Here is a 20,490-nt window from a genome sequence, read left to right on the forward strand (position 1 = left end):
AAAAATTAGATTGAAAACTAGCATTCTTCTGTTCAGATATAGGAAAAGATTATTATATATAAAATAAGTATAAAAACAGAGCATAAGGTACACAAATGCTGATCACAGTTTTAAGCATCAATGTCAGTTCACTGGAGAGAAATAAAAGAATAAAATAAGATGTGGATGGTGAGCATTTTGAAATGTTATTCTTTGTGAAGGAGTTTAGATAGAGAATACATACATTACATTTTTATAACAGTTTAAGAGTTAAAAACTTTAATTTTTTATTTTATTTCTTTTTCTTTATTGTCATTGTGGTAACATTGGTTTACAACACTAAAAATGATTAAGGAGTTTAGGTTGACACCTCTTCAGACGTCTATTACCACATGCACCACCAAAACCCCAATAATCTTCCACCACAGTCCTCCTGGCCACTTCACCACTTGGCTCCACTCCCCAACCCTCTTCCCTCTGGTAGCCTCAATTTTGCAGTCAGATTTCTAGGTTTGTTTTGGTTTAGTTATATCTTTTCCTTTTTATTTATTTCCTCATATTCCACATATGAGATTTCTCTTCATGAGGTATTTGTCTTTCTCAATATAACTTTTTATAGCTGAGTAGTATTCCTCTGTGTATATTATATGCCACATCTTCTTTATCCACACATCTGTTTTTGGGCACTTAGGTGGTTTCCATGACTTGGTTATTATAAATAATGTTCCCATCAACACAGGAGTGCACGTACCCCTTCAAATTAATGTTTTGTATTCTTTGGATGGATACCTAAAAGTGTGGTCCACAAAATGGATGTATTTTTAATATTTGGAGAAACCTCTATTCTGACAAAATTAACTTTTAATAGATAATGATAAAGTTGACAAACTGCATGTATATAATGAAGGTTTGACAGTACTGATGGAGTCATGTGGCTGTGAACATGTTTGCATATGCTATTTATTCTAAATTGTGCAAATACATTGCTACTAATTAACCAAACACTTTTTTCCAAGCTTGTCTTTTCCTTTTTTGCTCCCAGCAGAATGAAGTTGACTTCATTCTAGTCCTTTCCTTCTATGGGAGGACTCAGTTGATGTGCACAAAAGCAAAGACAGGCAGGTGTGAATAAACTCTAAGGGCACAGGGAGGGCAGCCCCAGAAGAGCCCACATCTTGATGCTGTCTTCTGTGAACTGGGGCTTTCTAGAACTTTCCCACATCTGCTCAGCCCTTGGCTCTTATGTTGGCTTGTGGTCTCCACACTCCCTTGTTGAACTGCAGAGGAGAGACAGACTGAGGTTGCTCTTCTCAATTTGGTGGAAACCTTTTCCCCCTCTTTTTGAGTTTATAGCTTGCTATAAAGGACTTCTGCAAGAAGTTACAAGTATCCTTAACTCCCTGACCTTTTGTAGGAGGGCTCAGAGCTCAGACAAGCAAATCAGATAAATGGAGACATGGCTATTTCCAGACTGATGAAAATCTATCTACACATGCATATTAGAAGGCAAGAACAGTTTTTTCAATTTGCTGATGAAAAGAAGTCTTAGGGTGATTGAGATATTGGCATAATCCAGTTTTAATGTAAAGAATATTTTCCCATTACAGGTGACCAAGGCACAAACACTTTTGGTTTAAGCACTTTTATGGTTTTCTTTGGGAATTAGACTTCATGTGCCCTTGGGCTTGGTCTGGGCTTTAAACTAGTTCTGATGCATACCAGGACTAACAATATGTGAGAGGGAGCTGTGGGGAGGGCAAAACATTGCACTCTTACTATACAGGGATATTTTCCAGGCTTTCATCCACTCATATCCCCTAATAGAATTTTGTAAAACCATGTACTCTTCTGCACATTTAAGTTGCAAGCAAACATTTTCAGTTTTAGGTTCAAGTAGTTACTCTATATCAATCATGCTATCATATCTCTTGGAGGAAAATATGTGTGTGTGTGTGTATAAACTGAAATTATTTTTTTCCTATGACCTTAAGATTCTAAGGGCTAAGGAATTTATTCTGATGTATCATTAGGATAATTTATTATAAGACATACTTGACTAAAACAACATCCACTCCACTTATTGTGGAAATGCGTTTGTTGGCACTTAGGGACAAGGTGCAGGTGGCCCCAGTGACACCCTTCTGCCACCTCGTGCCCTGCTTCTGGCACATGGACTACAGAACAACACAGTGCTTGTGAAGCTTGAGGACCCCAATATTGGCTCCTCAAAACACTCTGTGCCATGAGCCCCAAGATAGGTGTGCTGGACATGGAGATATGCCCCAGGCCCCCCGCAGGAGGGATGTGTTACATTTTCAGAATCGGTCAGTCCAGTCTAATGTCAGGTAGAGATGCCTCCCCGGGCAGCCTTGGTGGCTGAGTAAGGAGGGGAAGCAGGGCACTCTGCTGGGGACATTGGCTCAGGGCCCCCAGTAGTTAGATCCTTGTCCCAATTCTGTCCAATCTCAGACATTTCCACTGGAACATCTTGCATCTCTGTCTCAGAGTCAGTTTCTATGAAATCCAGCCTTGGACAATAAACGTTCCGTTGTGGAAATCCCCACACCATACCAGAAAGCAGCTGAGAGGTGGGCTTTAGGGAAGAGGAGAACCACACCTCCTTTGTAGCCTGCCCCCATGCCTCCAGACAAGGAATCTGGAAACCCTGATTTTCTGTAGCACATCATGCTTATGAAGATGTCAGTAACTTATAGCATGATTCAATAATTAAATAAAAAAAAACCAAACATTACTTTTGTGTTGTTTGTTCGGTGTGGTGGGTATGATGAGGTCAGTTTTCAGGTAGAGGCTTTTCTGTCTCAAGGGAGCTTTAAGCATAACTGTCTTAAGTAAAGGAACAGGAAGTTTGTGTTCTAGGCTACTAATACCATCTCTGTTTGAAGTATATGACAAGTATAATGCATGATAATTATAATAAAAGTAATCTTAATAGCATACTCTTTTTTTAAAGTTATTACTTTTTTTAACAAAAATATTTATTTATTTATACAAGCACTGGCTACAGTCAGAAGCGCGGGAGGGTGAGAGAATTCACCAGAGCCAGAGCAGGGAGCAGAGCAGGCAGAAGGACCAAAGCACACTGCTGAGGGGAGCAGCGGGCGGCAGGAGAGGTCTGCGCACCATGTGGGACCCTCGCCCGGTGGCCGGTGGCCGGGGATCGAACCGCTGCAGAGGCTGCAGGCAGCTTCGCAACCCAGCGCTCAGTGCTCAACCGCTGCGCCACCGGGGAGCCCCATACTCTTTTTTTTTTTTTTTTAAAGATTTATTTATTGAACTGGGGTATAGAACAGACAGATCTACTGAAATACACTGCTAAGGGGAGCAGTGGGTGAGACAGGAGGGGTCTGCTGCGCATGTGGGTCAGCTCCCTGGCTGGGATGGTGCTGAGACTTAACCCCTGTGCCACCAGGGAGGCCCCTTAATGGCACACTTTTGTGACATACTTACTCTATGTCAAAGCTCTCTCAAGATTTTTATGTATGTTTACTTAATTTTCAAAAAAGCACCAAGGGCGGTAATACTATCCCCATTTGACAGAACAAGAAGCCAGTGAAGGAGTATCTTCTTACCAAATGCTTGCTATTCGCAGGTCAGGGTGCTAAAAAAATTAGCTTAATAAATCCTGATATGACCTCGTAATTTAGCTTCCTTTCCTCCCTCCCTCCCTCCCTCCTCCCCTCTCTCTCTCTCTCTCTCTCTCTTTCTTTCCTTCCTTTTTCCTTCCTTCTTCTTTCTTTCCTTCTTTTTTTTTTTAAAAGATTTATTTATCTATTTATACAAGCACTGGGTCCAGTCAGAAGCGTGGGAGGGCGAGAGAATTCACCAGAGCCAGAGCGGGGAGCAGAGCAGGCAGAAGGACCGAAGTACACTGCTGAGGGGAGCAGCGGGCGGCAGGAGAGGTCTGCGCGCTATGTGGGACCCTCCTCCGGTGGCCGGGGAGCAGCCGGGGATCGAACCGACACTGCAGAGGCCACGGGCAGCTTCGCAACCCAGCGCTCAACCGCTGCGCCACCGGGGAGGCCCTGGCCCTGCAGTTTACACTATAGAGCCCTGGTAACACTTGGACCCTGCTGGGAGTTTTCATTGGGTCCCAGTCTTTTCTGTGTGTTATCATGTAACTGTCCAGAGCCCTGCTGGGGGTCGAAGAGTCCTTATAACCAACCCATGCACCTCAGGCCTCTGTCTGTAGCAGGACATCCTTTAGAGGAAGGTCATCCTTTAGAGGAAGGTCATGTGCAGGGAATATGATGGTGGAGGACCCTCTCTCCAGGTGAGGGCATTTTTACAGGGATTAAGTGGGTGAAAGAGGGCAGCTCTCCCGCTCACCTGTGACTGTGCAGTCCCTCTATTTTCTCTCTCCTTTCCTAATAAACCTGTCCTTTTGAAAAGCAAAAAATACAATAAAATTAGGTGAAGAAGGTCTTTGCTTCAGCTGTTTGACCCTGATGAGGTAGCAGTGGCACAGAAACCAGAGAGCAGGTTGGGAGGCTGAACTGTACTTGGGTGTGTCAGTGCTAAGGTTTTGTTAACCACATTGGAAGGAAGGAATTCAGGGTGGGATGGGGCAAGGAAATGACCTGAGGCCTCTCTGAGTTCTGGGGACTGAGTTCTGGGTGATCTGTGGTAGAGATCACCCAGGGCTGAGTGCCTCTACCAGAGTGCTGAGATTTTTTTCCTCAGGGAAGTTGCCCATATGCAGGAAACAATGGGCCCCCTTTACAGAAGTGCCTGAGACCCAGACTTCACTCCACGGCAAGGAGATCACTGTAAGGTGATAAATCCCAGAGTTTGGGAAATCTATGACCCCAGGCTCAGGGAGATTCTTTTTAAGTAGAGAAAGTTTATGGTGCGGGTGGGAGGAGGGTAAACAGTGTATGAAGCAGAAAAAATGTATAAAGGGTGAGAGGATTCACCAGAGACAGCGGGGAATAAAAACAGGCAGACTGACAAAATACACTGCTGAGGGGAGCAGCAGGCGAGACAGGAGAGGTCTGCTCGCCATGTGGGTTGCTCCTAAATTGGCGGGGATTAAACTGGCATTGCAGAGGCTGTGGACAGCTTCACAGTGCTGCAATCAACCGCCTGCTCCACCAGGGGGGCCCGTATAAATTATTTTATAGGCTCAAATTCATTAAGTATTGCTGGCCCAAAGAAGTCAAAGATGCCCTTTACTTGGGACTGTGGGCACGTGCTGGTCATTCTTGACCACCTGAGACCTCAGAATGTGCATCACGGGCCCATCATTAGGCTTCAGCATAACTGGGGCATAAGAATATGGCTTTTGTCAGGTTTTTTTTTTTTAACTTTTTTTTTTTTTATTTATACAAGAACTGGGGTACAGGCCAGAGGCATCAGAGGGTGATAGGATTCACCAGAGACAGAGTGGGGAGCAGAACAGGCATATGAACTGAAGACACTGCTGAGGGTAGCAGTGGGTGGGGCAGGAGAGGTCTGCAGCGCCATGTGGGTTTCTCCCTGGTGGCCAGAAATCAGACCAGCACTGCAGAGGTTGTGGACAGCTTCACAGTGCTGCACTCAACCCACTGCGCCACCAGAGAGGCCCTTCAGTTGTTTATTTATTTGTTTTCTTTGCTGCTGGGGATGAATCTTTCAAGATATTTCTGAAGTTTATGTCATGGAATAGTTTCCCTATATTTTCTTCTATATATTTTATGGATTTAGGTCTTACATCCATTATTTTAAACATTTTGAATTGATTTTTGTGTATCGTGTGAGTTGGTGGTCTAGTTCATTGTTTTTGCATGTTGCAATCCAATTTTCCCAGCATTATCATTGAAGAGTATTTCCTTGTTCCAGTGTATATTCTCTTTTCCTTTGTTATAGACTAGTTGACCATAATTGTGTGGTTTTATTTCTGGGCTTTCATTTGGTTCCACTGGTCTGTCTGTTTTTGTTCTGGTGCCATGCTGTTTTAATGATTATGGCTTTATAGGAGAGGTTGAAGTCTGGAAGTATGATAGCACCGTTTCCCCCCTTTTTAATCAGGAGAGCTTTGACTATTTGGTGTCTTTTGTGATTTCATATGGATTTAGTAATATTTGTCCCATTTCTTTAAAGAATGCCATTGAGGTTTTTATTGGAACTACATTAAATCTCTAAATTGCTTTGATTAGGATGGCCATTTTAACAATGTTGATACTTCCAATCCATGAACAGGAAATGGCTTTCCATTTGCTATGTCTTCTTCTATTTCTTTTAACAATGTCTTATAGTTTTCCTTCTATAGGTCCTTCACCTACTGTGTTAGTCTTTTCTCAGGTATTTAATTTTTTTGGTGAGATTATAAATGGAGTAGTTTTCTTAATTTCTTCTTCTTTGAATTCATTATTTCCATAGGAATGCAGCTGATTTTTGTGTGTTGATTTTGTATCATTTTGTTTAGTTTTTCTGTGGTATCTTTAGGGTTCTCTCTCTATATATTTTCATATCATCTGCAAATAATGATAGCGTATCTTCTTTCCCAACTTGGATTCCTTTTATAGCTTTCTCTTGTCAATTGCTTTAGCTAAAGCTTCTAATACTGTGTGGAATAGTAGTGGTGAGAGTGACATCCTTATCTTATGGATCAGATCTTAGTGGAAAGACTTTCAGTTTTCCACCATTGAGAATACTAGCTGTGGCTTTATCATATATGGCTTTTATTATGTTAAGTTATGTCTAGTTATCCCAAATTTTTCAAGAATTTTGAAAATAAATGGATGCTGAGTCTTATCAAATGCTTTCTCTGCATCTATTGATAATGACCTTTACTTTCCTTTGTGTTGATGTGATGAATTACGTAGATTTATTTTCAGATGTTGAACATCCTTGTGCTCTTGGTATAAATACCCTTCTGTCATGATGCATAATCCCTTCAATTTTTTGTTGGATTTGGTTTGCTAAGATTTTTTTGAGAATTTTAGCATTTGTGTTCATTAGCGAGATTGGTCTATAGTTTTCTTTTTTGTGTTATCTTTGTTTGGTTTTGGCAGTAGTGTGATGTTGACCTCATAAAATGTGTTTGGGAGTATTACTTCTTTCTCAATCTTTTGAGATGCCATGTGGTCCTGGACTTTTGTTTCTTGGAGGGTTTTGATCACTATTTCATTTTTCTTGCTTGTAATTGGTTTCTTTAGGCTTTGTATTAAATCTTCTCTCTTCAGTCTTGACTATAGTTCTAAGAATCTGTCCATTTCCTTTTGGTTGTTTCATAAGAAATTATGATCTTCTGAATTTCTGCAATGACTGTTGTAACTTCTCCTGTTTGGTTTTCAATTCTATTTATTTGCATCTCCTCCCCTTTTTTCCCCTTTGTGAGCTTAGCTACAGGTTTGTCAATTTTGTTTATTTCTTCAGAGAACCAGTTTTTTGTTTCATTGATACATTGTACTTCATTTTTATTTCTATTTAGTTTAGTTCTGCTTTAATTTTTATTATTTCCTTCCTTCTACTAGCTATTGGATTTTTTTTTGTTCTTCTTTTTCTAGTTCCTCAAGATGGTAGGCAAGGTTGTTTGTTTCTTGTTTCTTGATCAAGTGGCTTATATCCCACTTACTTGCCTCATAACATGATTTTTGCTGTGTTCTCTATGTTCTGGAAGGCTGTGTCCTCATTGTCATTTGTCTGGTGGTATTTTTTTTTTAATTTCTTCTTTGATTTCCTCATTAATCCAGTGGTCTTTCAGTAGCGTGTTGTTATTTTCCCCTTAATTATTATATCATGTCCATTCCTATCTCTTGTTACTATTTTCAACTGATAATCTATTTTTATATGATATTAGTATGGCTATCTCGACCTTTTCTTGGGGTCCTATTCTCTTGTTGTTTTCCAGTCCTTATTTTGAGCTTATGTTTATCTTTCAAGCTCAGCAGACAGCAGAAAGTGGAATCTCCCTAATCCAACTAAATACTTTCTATCTGTAATTGGTGAGTTTACACTATGAACATTTGGATTGATTATTGACATGAAAATCTGTTACTGACATTTGTCTTTACTTTGGTGGGTTGTATCTATCTTCTTTCACTTTCTCTGTTTGGCTTAAGTAGTAGAATTCCTTTCAATATTTCTTGGAGGGAGGTTCACTTTTGGCGAACTCCTTTGGTTTTTCTTTGTCTGAGATGACCTTTATTTCTTCTTCATATCTAAAGGAGAGGCTTGCAGGATATTGTATTTTTAGTTGGCAGTTTTTATCTTTAAGTTTTTCAGTTATGTCCTTCCATTCTCTCCTTGCCCACAGTATTTCTTCTGAGAGATCCAATGTTAGCTTGATCTATGTTTCTTTGCAAATTATCTGTTATTTCATCTTGTCAACTTCCATATTCTTTTTCTTTCTCTGTCTTGAACTCTTGACAGTTTCACCACTATAAGTTTTGGTGTTATTTCCTTTTGTCTAGGTAATCCCAGTATTCTTTTAGCTTCCTAGATTTGTATCTGAATTTCCTTTTCCAGTTTTGGGAAAGTTTTCTTCTATTCTTTCTTTCTTTTTTCTTTAACACTGCTGAGGAGAGCAGCGGGCGCCACAGGAGAGGTCTGTTTTGCCATGTGGGACCCTCACCAGCCAGCCGGAATTGAACCCACACTGCAGAGGCTGCGGACAGTTTCACAGCATGGCGCTCAACAGCTTGCACAACCAGGGGAGGCCCTTTCTTCTATTTTTTCTTTAAATATGTTCTCTGTTCCTTTTTGTTTCCCTTCCCCTTCTGGGATACCCATTATTCTTATAATGCCTTTCCCTGTGGTATTGTTACAGGTAACCCTGATATAAAATGGGTTGCCTTACTGTGGGTCCTCACCTGCACGCTTAAAAGGGATTTATTAATACTGAACTGCAGGCACACACAAAGGTTAACAAAGGGTTTATTTACAAGGGAAGGGGAAAAGAGGAAATGTACAACTCAGGGTGAAAAGAGGGAGATAAGGTCTTAAATGTGCCCTACCTGTCTCCGCAGACCTGGAATCCCAGTGGCACGCTGAGAACTGGCAGGTAGCCAAGAGCCATGAAGCCAAGAGAGAGACCCCCAAGGCCCATGTGTCTGGTTTTATACTAAACCTGGATGCTTAACTCCACTCTCAGGTCCCAGCAACCCTCCCTTTTGTGATGATGGGATTTGTCTTCCCAATGTCTTGACGGCTTTGGTCTAGAGTGGGGGTGGAGTCCACAAAGCCTGTATGGACAACCTTTCTCCCTAACAGTATAGGATAGTGTTTCTTGATTTTTTTTTGTAATTGTTTCTCTTTTTCTTCTTCTCTTTTGCTTTTTTTTTAACTCCATATCTGCAAGTTTACTGATTTGTACCTCTATTTTGTTTATTCCAGTTGTATTGCTTTCTATAGTGTTCTTCATCTTTTAAAATCTTTTTTCATCATTTAATCCTTCATTTTCATTTTTATGCTCATTGATTTTGTTTCTGAGCACATTTGATTGTTTTTTCTGAATTTTCTTGTATATTCTTTATCTACTTTTCTGCTTTCATTCTGTTCTCTTCTTTCAGTTTGATTATCTTTATGGTGGCAAGCTTGAATTCTGTATTTTATAGGAGGAACAGATTTTCCAGGTCCATGTGTTTGGGTTCTGGAGATATATTCTTTATATGTGGTGTTATATTACCCTTTGGATTTCTAACCCCCCTCCCCATTTTTTTCTGGTACCTCACTTCTGTGGGTTTTGACTCTGTTGGGTGTGTTTCTACCGCTCTCCCACTTGGACACAGCACTGAACAGAAGGCAGTGGAGGTCACTGTTGTCCCACAGGGCCCTTCATGGCCTAGATTGGGGCTTGCATCTGCTCATGAGGTGAGGTTGGGTGTTCTTACTGGAGGGTGGCTGGAGGCCACTGGCAAATGATGAGTCCCTGTGTGGCCAGGATTTGGGGCCTATGTCTACTCCTGAGGTGCTGCTGGCTTAACCCAAGTTTGGGGGATCTTACTCATGGGTACCTGGGGGCCACTGGCAAATGGCAGCTCCCTGTATAGCCCAGAAAATTCCATCCCCAGACTGAAGTGCCTAGTTCTTCTTTGCCGTACCATTTGGTTCTAGTACCAGCTAAAGGACCATGAAATTTGGCCTATAAATTACACTCGCATCTATAGCACTGTAACAAAGTAATCCTCAGGGAAAGGGGAGGTTCCAGATTCCCTTTCCCACCTTAAAGAAGGGTGGAATGGTATTATTACTAAATTTAAAACCAAGATCCCATTCTTTGCCCAGTAGGCAAGTTTGGGAGACTTGAATGGATAAATGGAGTAGATGGGACTGCCTTGGGTAATGGAGCCTTTAAGCTGAAGATCCATTATGCTAATTCAGATCATCATTCAGGACACACACAGACTATTCACCCTAACCAATCAATGATGGCTGGAGTTATATAGAGCCTCAGGACCCTCACTCTGTACTGTAGACTTTTCCTGCCTTACCCACTACTCCTCTTAGCAGTGTATTTCAATAAATCCACCTTTTCTGTTCTTCACTCTACTTTCAAATGAATTCTTTTACTCTCATGCCTCTGGCCTACACCCTGATCTTCTCCATAACAGAACTGGACAGGGAGGAAAAGCTAGAAAAGACTGGGAAAAGGACTGAGGAGATGCAGAGGTGCAGTAGAGAGAGATAAAGAGAGGAAGGAGATGAAGAGAAGACTTGGAGGAGGCACACTGAGCAGAGAGACACATAAAGAAGAAGCCACACTCGATTTCCAGCCTTGTACTGTCACAGGGACTTGGGAGACATGGAAAAGCACCATGGAGAGGCTTGATACTGGCAATCTTTATCTTGACTTGGATTTTAATTTTGCTCTTTTCCTTCCAGATTTGCCTTGTCCCTTCTACACCTTTCCTATGTGTTCCCATCAGAAGGTGCCTTAGATTTGTGGCAAGCTTTTGGGCATCAGTGGCCCTGCTTTGGGCCAAGTTTTGTCTTTATGTGGTGGGTGGCAGAACCTTTTTAGAGCAGGCAGGCTTGGGGGTCCTGGGATGTCCCTCATTCTGTCCACTAATGTTAGGAAGGGATATCATGGCCAGACTCCAAATGAGTCCAATTAGTAAAATCTCCACAGACACTATTGATTTTCTTAGCTACTGCTGTAGGTGATAAATACTTACAATACCTGACTACAATACCTCTAGACGTCTGGGACACTACAGTTCTTGGCTAAGATATTTTTACCAGCCTTGTTAGGGGAAATTAAAGAATCCTTATACCTTCCTTGGGAAGCCACAATATCCTCTCAAGCCAGAGGCTAGAAAGCAACTCATACAAAAGTTCTTAACTATTGAGTCCCATGACTATGCAGATGCTGACAGCATTAAGCCAGATACTTCTCCCACTTAAGATTTCTCCAGGAGACAAGGACCTCCTTAAAATTTTGCCTCAGGACAAAAAGCTCCTCCAACTTTCTGTATAGGTACTCCTCATGTTCTCCACATAACACCTACAGTGGTCAAGCTCCAGGGACATGATCCTTAGACACATCTCTGGAGTCAAGCTGGCTCCTACTGAAATAGCCCCCCTCCAGTATACATCTGTGAGCCAACTAAAGAGACTTTCTTTCTCTTCAGTCACCAACCAGATAAATAAAATACTCTCACACATCAGAAACTGTCTTAGTGAGACACAGGGCAAGCTAGGAATTAGGCAGTTTTAGGGACACTGCAGGAGGGGACCTTGGAGAATTGAGGAAGGCTTCAGAGATAAGGGCAGCAAGAGGAGTGTAACCAATTCTAGTAGGAAAAACAAACATCCCAGGACCAAGGACAACATTGTTAATGTTGGTCCTGGTGTCCTTCAGGTGGTAAAGGGAGGCAGAGATTGGAGAAATGGAGAGTGGTTTAATTTATGGACACATAAGAAGGGCAGCTGTTTAACATCAATGCAGGGATGCTCATCCAGAGGACTGGGCCATAAAGATAAAGATGCAACAAATGGGGAAAGACAGACCTGTTAGATAAGGAATGTGAAGATCCCCCACTCAGTAGCAAATTAAGTGAGACAGCCGAGAACTAACCAATCACAGAGAGACTGGTGGAGCTTTAGAATAATGAGGGAAAGAAGGTATATATTCCCTGAGACACGACTCCACTTTGGCTTCCTTGCCCCTCCCAGGCCTGGTTCCCTGGCCTGGGAGTCCCACTTTATTTCTGCTCTTTTTCTCCTCAATAAACTTTTTCTTTCTATAAACAAACCTGCCTCTTCTCGCTTGCTTGCCTGAGTGTCTGTGAAGTTCCTGCTGCGGCTTCATGAGATACCAACCAGTGGGGGTCTAGTGGCTGGGACTCAGCGCTGCCCCTGCAGCCTGGGATCTGTTCCTGGCTGGGAGACTAGGCCTGACAATTCCGGTATCATTTGGAATAATAGCTAATGTCCTCCTTGTATCATATATTTCTATGGCACTCTGTTCCTCTGCTTGTTCATCTTAACTTTGCTTGTGGCCAAAATTGTAATATTAGCACCACCAACATACAATATAAACTTAGCTCTCTAAAGAGTGGAGACTAACTACTGTCACACCATGAGGGTGTTGCACCATCTTGGCCTGGGTCTTGTAATATGCCCAAGAAAATTGAGGACACAGACCACTATAAGGAGTGAGCTTAGTAAGTTTATTTAAGTGGTAGAAAAGCTCCCTGCAGCAGGGAGGGGGCCCTAATGGGTTGCCACTGAAGTGCATGCATGTAGGGTTTACATGCTGGGGAATTTTCCATGCTGACTTGTTATATCTACCCAGTAAGATTTCAAGCATTCACCCTGCTTGAAATTTATGTCTTGTTGTTGTTGTTTTTTAATTTTTATTTTTTTATATCATTGTTCGTTTTTAAACAATATTTGTTTCTCCCCACCCACTTCAGGTGTAGTCCCCATAGAATTACCTTCACTAATTGGGCCTCCCCTGGTGGCCCAGAGGTTGAGTGCTGGACTGTGAAGTTGTCCGCAGCCTCTGCAGCACCGGTTCGATCCCCAGCCACTGGCGAGGGTCCCACATGGCTCCACAGAACTCTCCTGTCTGGACCGCTGCTCCCCTCAGCAATGTATTTCGTCAGTCTGCCTGTTCTGTTCCCCTCTCTGGCTCTCATGAATTCTTTCACCCTCCCTCGCTTCTGACTGCACCCAGTGCTTGTATAAATAAATAAATAAATCTTAAAAACAACAACAACAACAAAAAGAATTAACTTCACCAATGCACCCATGCACCATTACCAGAATGGCAGAATGTTGGTGAGGATGTGGTAAAAGAGGAACTCTCCTACATTGCTGGTGGGAGTGCAAACTGGTCCAACCACTATGGAAAGCTGTCTGGAGGTTCCTCAGTCTACTAAAAATGAAACTACCATATGACCCGGCAATTCCATTTCTAGGGATCTACCCAAAGGATACAAAAACATTGATTCAAAAGAACACCTGTACCCCTATGTTTATTGCGGCACTATTTACAATAGGTAAAACCTGTTGGTGTTTTTACTTGAATGCAGGCTCCTGCCTTGTCTGCCTATCCAAGTCTGTCTCACTGCCCCCTGCTGCTTATGCCCCCAGGCACAGTGGACAAGAGTCATTGGAATACCAGTGGCTCTCTCAAAATGGGTCCATCTCTCTAGGGTTCATACACTACAATGTAGGAAACACAGGAAATTATGCCTACTTGGGAGACAAACAAAACTTTACAGCCACTAGGGGACCTATTGATCCCAAGCTATGCCTACAACTTCCAGCTCAATTTTGCATCAGATCTAATCTTAATCTCCCAAAATGACACTCCATGAATTCAAGGAATCCCCTAAATTGTAATCTCACTCTATACTTATCTACAGTCTGCATCCTAATATCCAATATGACTCAGGAAAATTCTTTATTGACCTATTTCAAAGCAAGTCCTTTTGGGAGTTCAGCTCCTCATCCTCCCTGTAATACAACCTCATGCGTTAATCCTGTCTATGCTTCATAGCCATCACATCCCAATGCAAGTATAGATATAAAAACCCAGGGACAGCAACTGTATATTAACATACATATTAATATATTATACATATTATACAGCAGCTTTATATGTATATTAATACACCAGGTGCCTCATTTTCTTGTTGGGCATTCTCTGTGTTTGTGGTACACAGGGTTATGCCTGTCTCCCAATCGATTGGACTGGCACCTGCACCCTGGCCAACATTCTCCCAGAAATATCTTACTCCACTGAGTTGGGAACTGTCCCACTCCCTGTTACTACCAGACTTCACAGGACTTGCAGAGTCCAGCTAGTTCCGATGATAGTAGGAGAATCGTAGGATTATGATAGGATAAGCTCCCACACTGGAGCTACTGCAGCTATTCGGTGCTATCTCTGGAGGGTGTGGGTCCTACACATCTTATCAGGTGTTTTCAAATCTCTCAGCCACATTGGGCCAATTGAAAAAACAAATAGCATCCTCCCATGATGTCATGAAAAAACAGCTCAACTCACTAAACTAAATGTGTAGTTTTACAAAACCGACAAGCCATTGATTTTATCATCACTGCTCAAGGCGGCACTTACACTATGTTAAGAGAAAATTGTTGTTTTGGGTTAATGAGTCTGGAGAGGTGCAACAACCTATTCAGCAATTACTGGACCAAGCCCGCCAGTTACATGATCAGGCCAGTGTTGGCTGGAATTCCTGGAAGGACACGTGGTCTTGGTTATCCTGGTTACTTTGCTTCCTGGGTCCCCCTAATTTCCATTCAAACTACAGCTCTAGTCACAAAGTACTGAGCCCTAGAGGTACAAGTGGCTACAGAACACATGGACCTGTACTCTTGGGCAGCTCATTTTGGACAACTGGTGCCACCTGTGGTTTCTCAGAACAACACATAACACCTAAAATTGACCCTGACCTAAGAAGCCCAAACGCAACCGTCTCGCTCCCTTTTGCACCCATTTCCCACTTTCCTGAGCTGACAATAATTGAGGTAGGGCCATCTGTATGCCCCCAGATTCATCTGGAAGAAGTTACAGAAGTCAGATCTTTGCCCCCTTTCTGAAGATTTGTCATTGTCCTTTTGGGAGAGGGGTACATTTTGGGTTATCTTTACTAATGTTATTAACTAAGCCTCCACTCCTTGCCCAGCAGGCATGCTTGGGAAGCTTGAATAAAGACAATCAATAAAGTTGCCATGGGAACTGGGAATAAGACCATCCCCTTCACCAGGGCCTGCAGAGCTCCAGGAAAGTGGAAGCATAGTTAGGACACATTCTGTGTCGAAGGTCAACATACAAGGCCAAACATCCCAGCAGGTAAGTGGCGCAAACTAGTAACCAAGAGAGTATCAAAAAAAAGCCTCAAGGGCCTCCCCTGGTGGCGCAGCGATTGAGGGTGGCGCAGCGATTGAGCGCTGGGCAGCAAGGCTGCCTGCAGCCTCTGCAGCGCTGGTTCGTTCCTTGGCCTCCAGCGAGGGTCCCACCAAAAAAAAAAAAAAAAAGCCTCAAGTCCTTCCCAGGGCACAGACAATAGCTCCCACTTCACCCCCTGCTCCTTTGCAGGGTACTTCAATAAATCTGCCCTTTCTGTTCTCCATTCTATCTCTGGTGAATTCTTTCACTCCCATGCCTCCAGCCTACACCCTGATTCCCTGATTTTCTCTGCAACAACATCTGCTTGGGACACCTGGTGCCCTGTATGGAACACAGCTCCGCAGAGTGTCCTACACACATTGGACCGAGAGTTCAGCTATGACTCAATCTAGCTGCAATGAGGACTGAACACCTCCACTCAACTTTGGCTGTCAGAAGCCGCCAGACATAGTTCTGTGGCCATGGCACAGCAGCCTAGTGGGGACTGGGACTAAGCCCAGGAGTCAGGGATTCCTGGAACTTTAGGGCACTGTTGCCACCCAATTCCTTCTGTGGGTCCCTTTTCCTGCACTGATTCTGTCCTGATTTCTTTCGGCTTATATTTTCCTATTGTTCTGTCTCACCCCTATCTCTTCCCAGCCCCTAACAAAGCCTCAATGCTCCCCTTTCCTCTGGTATTGTCCAGTCATCCACGTTCACATACTGGAAGGTTTGGCTCAAGTCACAGTCTCTTTGAAGTTATCCCAAGGGCTGCAGCCTAGGATTTCATCTCCCTCACCCTTGAATGTCTCTCTCTGTCTTAGTGCTATTTTCTTCTGCACAGTTTTCTGGGTGCTGGTGTGTCCCCAGTGTGACCAGTGATCTCAGTAATTGGCTGTGCCCGTATGCTCAGTTACATTCATGGAACATTTCAGGGTCACATGATACACCATGTGCATGTGTGTACATATGTATGAGTGTGCTTTTAAGGAACTTTATTCTAGAAAGTAAGATAAAACAAGGCATAAACTAATGGACTAATGGACTAATACAGGAGAAAGACAAACAGCAGAGATAAGATAGCACCAGAGTTCAAAGCACTAAGAGGTTAAGGAAGGGTTCAGGATGTGCTTTGTGGAGGCAGTGGCCACCTGAGGGGCCTCAGGTGGGTTCAGAGGTGGAAAGTCTCAGCTAGAGTGGGCAGGACAATGGGAGGAAGGGACGAGAGCTGTCGTAGCAAAGGCGTGGAGTCAGGAAGACTCAAGGAGCATGCGGTCTGAACTACAAATATAAATACCCAATGACCAGCACCTGCATGAGAGGCTTGGGGGACAGAATCAGTAATGGAAACACAGACATGATTTTCTCAACCAGTGTGACTTTATTTTTCCTCACCCCAAGAATCGCAGGAAGAAATTATGACACACAGATGTCCAGGTTCTGAAAGAGACCATTTGTTCCCTGGTTGGAACATGTCATAAAACCAAACACAGCCCAGCCCAGTCCCTTGGACTCCCACTCCTTCCTACCAGGACTAACATCAGCCTGGCCATGTCCTTCATGGGATGGCACTCCTACCTGTGGCTGCTGCAGTATACTGTGTGACTCAGTGTCCCCCCAGGCTGAGCAGGCACCCTCCTTGTGTCCAGCCCTCTGACACCTGGAGGAGCAGGGACAGCTCCCACTCTAGATCGCTGATCCTCTCAGCCAGGTGGGCTCTCCTCACCTCCAGCACCAGGGCCTGGTCACCCAGCATGACCCAGGCTCCTGGAGCCTTTCTGCTGGAGCCAGGCTCTTCTCTCTGCCACACACAAGGGAAGAAACTGGCAGCCATCCAAACAAAACAAGGAAAGTGGGGATGTGACCCCTGAGAATTCTGCACCTACCAGGTGGCCTGTGTGACCCTGTCACTCTGCAAGATCAACACCCAACCCAACACTTGGGAAGATGCCAGAAGTTACCTCCAGGGACTGACTTCACATTAACTAATAAAAACACAGTGTTCTTTGAGTTTATGGTGTCATGCTAATGCACAACAACAACTAATTATACCATTTCACAATTGTCATGGTTAACAATTTGGAACAATTATTGAATAATTAAATCTTGCAGCATTTTATAGTCCTTGAGCTCACTGTGTTTTTCCTTCCTTAATACCAGGGATATTTATATAATGTATCTTTAAGCAAACAGTTTCCCTGTTACATTATCTTCCCCAAATCATTATCATTTGAATCCTTCACTATAACTAATGGGAGGTACCTGCACTTGGTCCCTCCATACTGAAATTTATATCACAGCTGCTGGTCTCAGGCTGAGGGTGGCTGATTAGAGAGCATCCGACCCTCAGCAAAGGTGACCTCTGGAAGGTGTCTAACTGAAGTTCAGGGAAAGAGCAATAAACAGGCAGAGTGTGAACATGGAGGCTGACATTTGGTTTGATTTTCTCAGGGATACCTCACCTTGAGGGTTCAGGGGATCCTTGCAGGCCCAAGAGACAGAGTTCCCACTGGGAGGGCAACCCCCCTGGGAAGGCATCCATGCATCTCATATCACACAGCTCCCCTCTCCCCCTGCTGCCTTGTTTGCACACAGATAGATTTCTCTCAGTGTGGTGGCACTGGACTCAAGGAAAGGTCACTGGCATGGCAAAAAACTTATGTCAAGAGAAATGGCACTAGAATGCCATATTAAAAAATAAATTAAAAAAACCAAGGTCACAAGCTGGCTGACCACTTCAGTAAATAAAGTTTTATGGAGGTCTGTGGAGGTATAAGTGAATTATCATTTCTCTCTCTTGTCTATCCTCCCTCCAAACTTCCTTATGTCTATACCTCAAGAAACCTGACTTCAAATGGGGGAGCAATCTAGATGTATCTCCTGGAAACTCCCTGTTTCAGACCATGTGCTATCAAGTAGGCTGCGTCTGGAACAACTGTGTTTATTGCTCCCTTTTTATGCTCTTCCTTATTTTTTTCCAGGTCATCACTTACTTAGAGACAAGGCAAGACCAAGTTAACTGTATTTCTCTGTTTTTAGGGAAAGCAGTCTTCCTGTGTTGGCCTTCTGTATGCCAATCCAAACAGGAAAAACTAACTTTATCTGGTGGGCCCTCTTAGAACTAGCTGCTATGGTTCCAGCCTGTGGAATGGCTCTGTGGAATGGCTGTGACTCCATCAGCTCCTCACCATGACACCAGCTGACTATGGAACTTCAGGAGCTGAGATGATGGTCTACTGGGCTTACCAGTGGTGTATTGCCATCACTTTGGGTTGGATTGCCTGGTTTGTCTTCTTTCCGGAGCTCTAGTGCTTGAGCAGAGAGCTGGAAGAATTCCTCATTCAACTCATCTAAAGTATTTTCTGCCTGCCGTATCTTTCTCTAGAAACAAAAAACAAATGGTTGTTATCACTTTCACTTTTAGTAATTTCATTAAAAATCCATTGAGACATAGCAGGAATCTAGAAAACTAAAATAAGGGACCAGGAAAAAGAATAACTATAAGAAAGAAAATATCAACAAACAACTATGAACCAGAGACACTCTATGGGGGTTGGGGGGCAGGGAAAGGAGGGATTGGGGTCAAAATAAGGGGGTCGTAATTGTATGGGGAATATAAAAATAAAATTTAAATAAAAAAAAATCCATTGAACTCCTCTCCATGACAGGCAGTGGCATCAGCCTTGGACATACAGTTCAAGTCATGTCTGCTCTCAACAAGCTCTGTCTAAAGACTAGGTAACCCCAACTTACAATCCAGCCCAGTAAAGGCTGTTGTGGAGAGGAACATGTACCACAGGAGCAAAAATCAGGAAACTAACCTAGGCAGGTGTGGTCAGGGAGAACTTTCTGGAAGAGAAAAAAAATTCAGCTGAATCTTAATGGGTGAACAAGAATTAGCTAGGTGGAGATTTAGGTAAAGGAAATAGCATGCTGTTAAACCCAGTAGATATGAGAAAGCAGAGGAAACATTTTTTCATCTATCAGTTTATCCATCTATCAATCCGTCTGACTGTCTGTTCATCCAACCACTAAAAGGTAAAGAAAGATTTGAATCTCCAGTGCAGATGGTGGACTTTCTAACTAACACAGCTCAATTGGTTGGAAGTGTCAATGTGCCCTGGTGAAAAACTACTTATCTCCAATATCTCCAATTATCTTGTAGAGATTACTGTATTGACTAAATTTTGGCCAATTAGTACAAAAAAATTTCTTGAAGATACGGATCCTAGAAGATTTCTGTAAAGAGTGTTGCCTGGCACAAGCAGCTGTCTTGTGACCAATGTGACCATGATGTCACATGCTAGACATCATGTGGAAGGACTATAAAAGTATCCTGAAGTTTGTAGGATTGTGTACAGGCTGATGGATTAGTTTTTGCACATGTTAAATTTAAGGTCCCTGTGGTCCTTTGAGTTAATACAATGTCCAACTTTGTGGTGAACTCAGCTGTCATGGAACACACACCTGTTTCTCTTGAAATACAGCTTAATACAAATACGAATGTGGAGCCATGGTGGAATGAGAACTCTCCCAGTGCCAGAGAGAAGTCAGGGGTAGGAGGCAGGGTGTATTCTTCCTTAGAAGCTGAGACATTACCTACTACCTCTGGGAGGCATTGAAGCTTCAAGGCCATTTATGTGGGAGAACTGGTCCAGGGATACTTGAGTAAGGTCTGGATCCAGGAAATGGCTGCCCCTTTTTTGAACTCAAATTAAAACCAGCCTGAGTACCAGCGAAATAAGTCAGAAAGAAAAAGAAAAATACCGGCTGGTCTCACTCATGGCAGGAATTTAGAAAACCTAAATAAGGGGCCAGGAAAAAGACTAATTAATACACAGTAAAAATCAAAATCAACAAGCAACTATAAACCAGAGAGACATACTGGAGTTGGGGGGCAGAGAGAGGAAGGACTAGGGTCAAAATAAGGGGAGGGGGTGCAATTCTATGGGGAATATAACCAAAATGAAAATGCAAACATTATGCAAAAATGAAAAATGATGTAAGAATTATATAAAATAAAATATTAAAAAAATTAAAAAGTCAAATGAAATAATAAAAATCCAACAAAATATTAAAAAAAAAAAAACAGCCTGAGCAAAATTCCCTGTAGTTGAGCAGGCTTCTTGCTCAGAACTGAACTGATGTGAGAAATTAAACCATGAAGCTGCACAGCAAACTTTGGGAGGCCAAAATGCTCTTCC

Source organism: Talpa occidentalis, unplaced genomic scaffold, assembly GCF_014898055.3.
Source record: "Talpa occidentalis isolate TD23 unplaced genomic scaffold, MPIMG_talOcc4v2.1 talOcc4.5, whole genome shotgun sequence".
Lineage (NCBI taxonomy): Eukaryota > Metazoa > Chordata > Mammalia > Eulipotyphla > Talpidae > Talpa > Talpa occidentalis.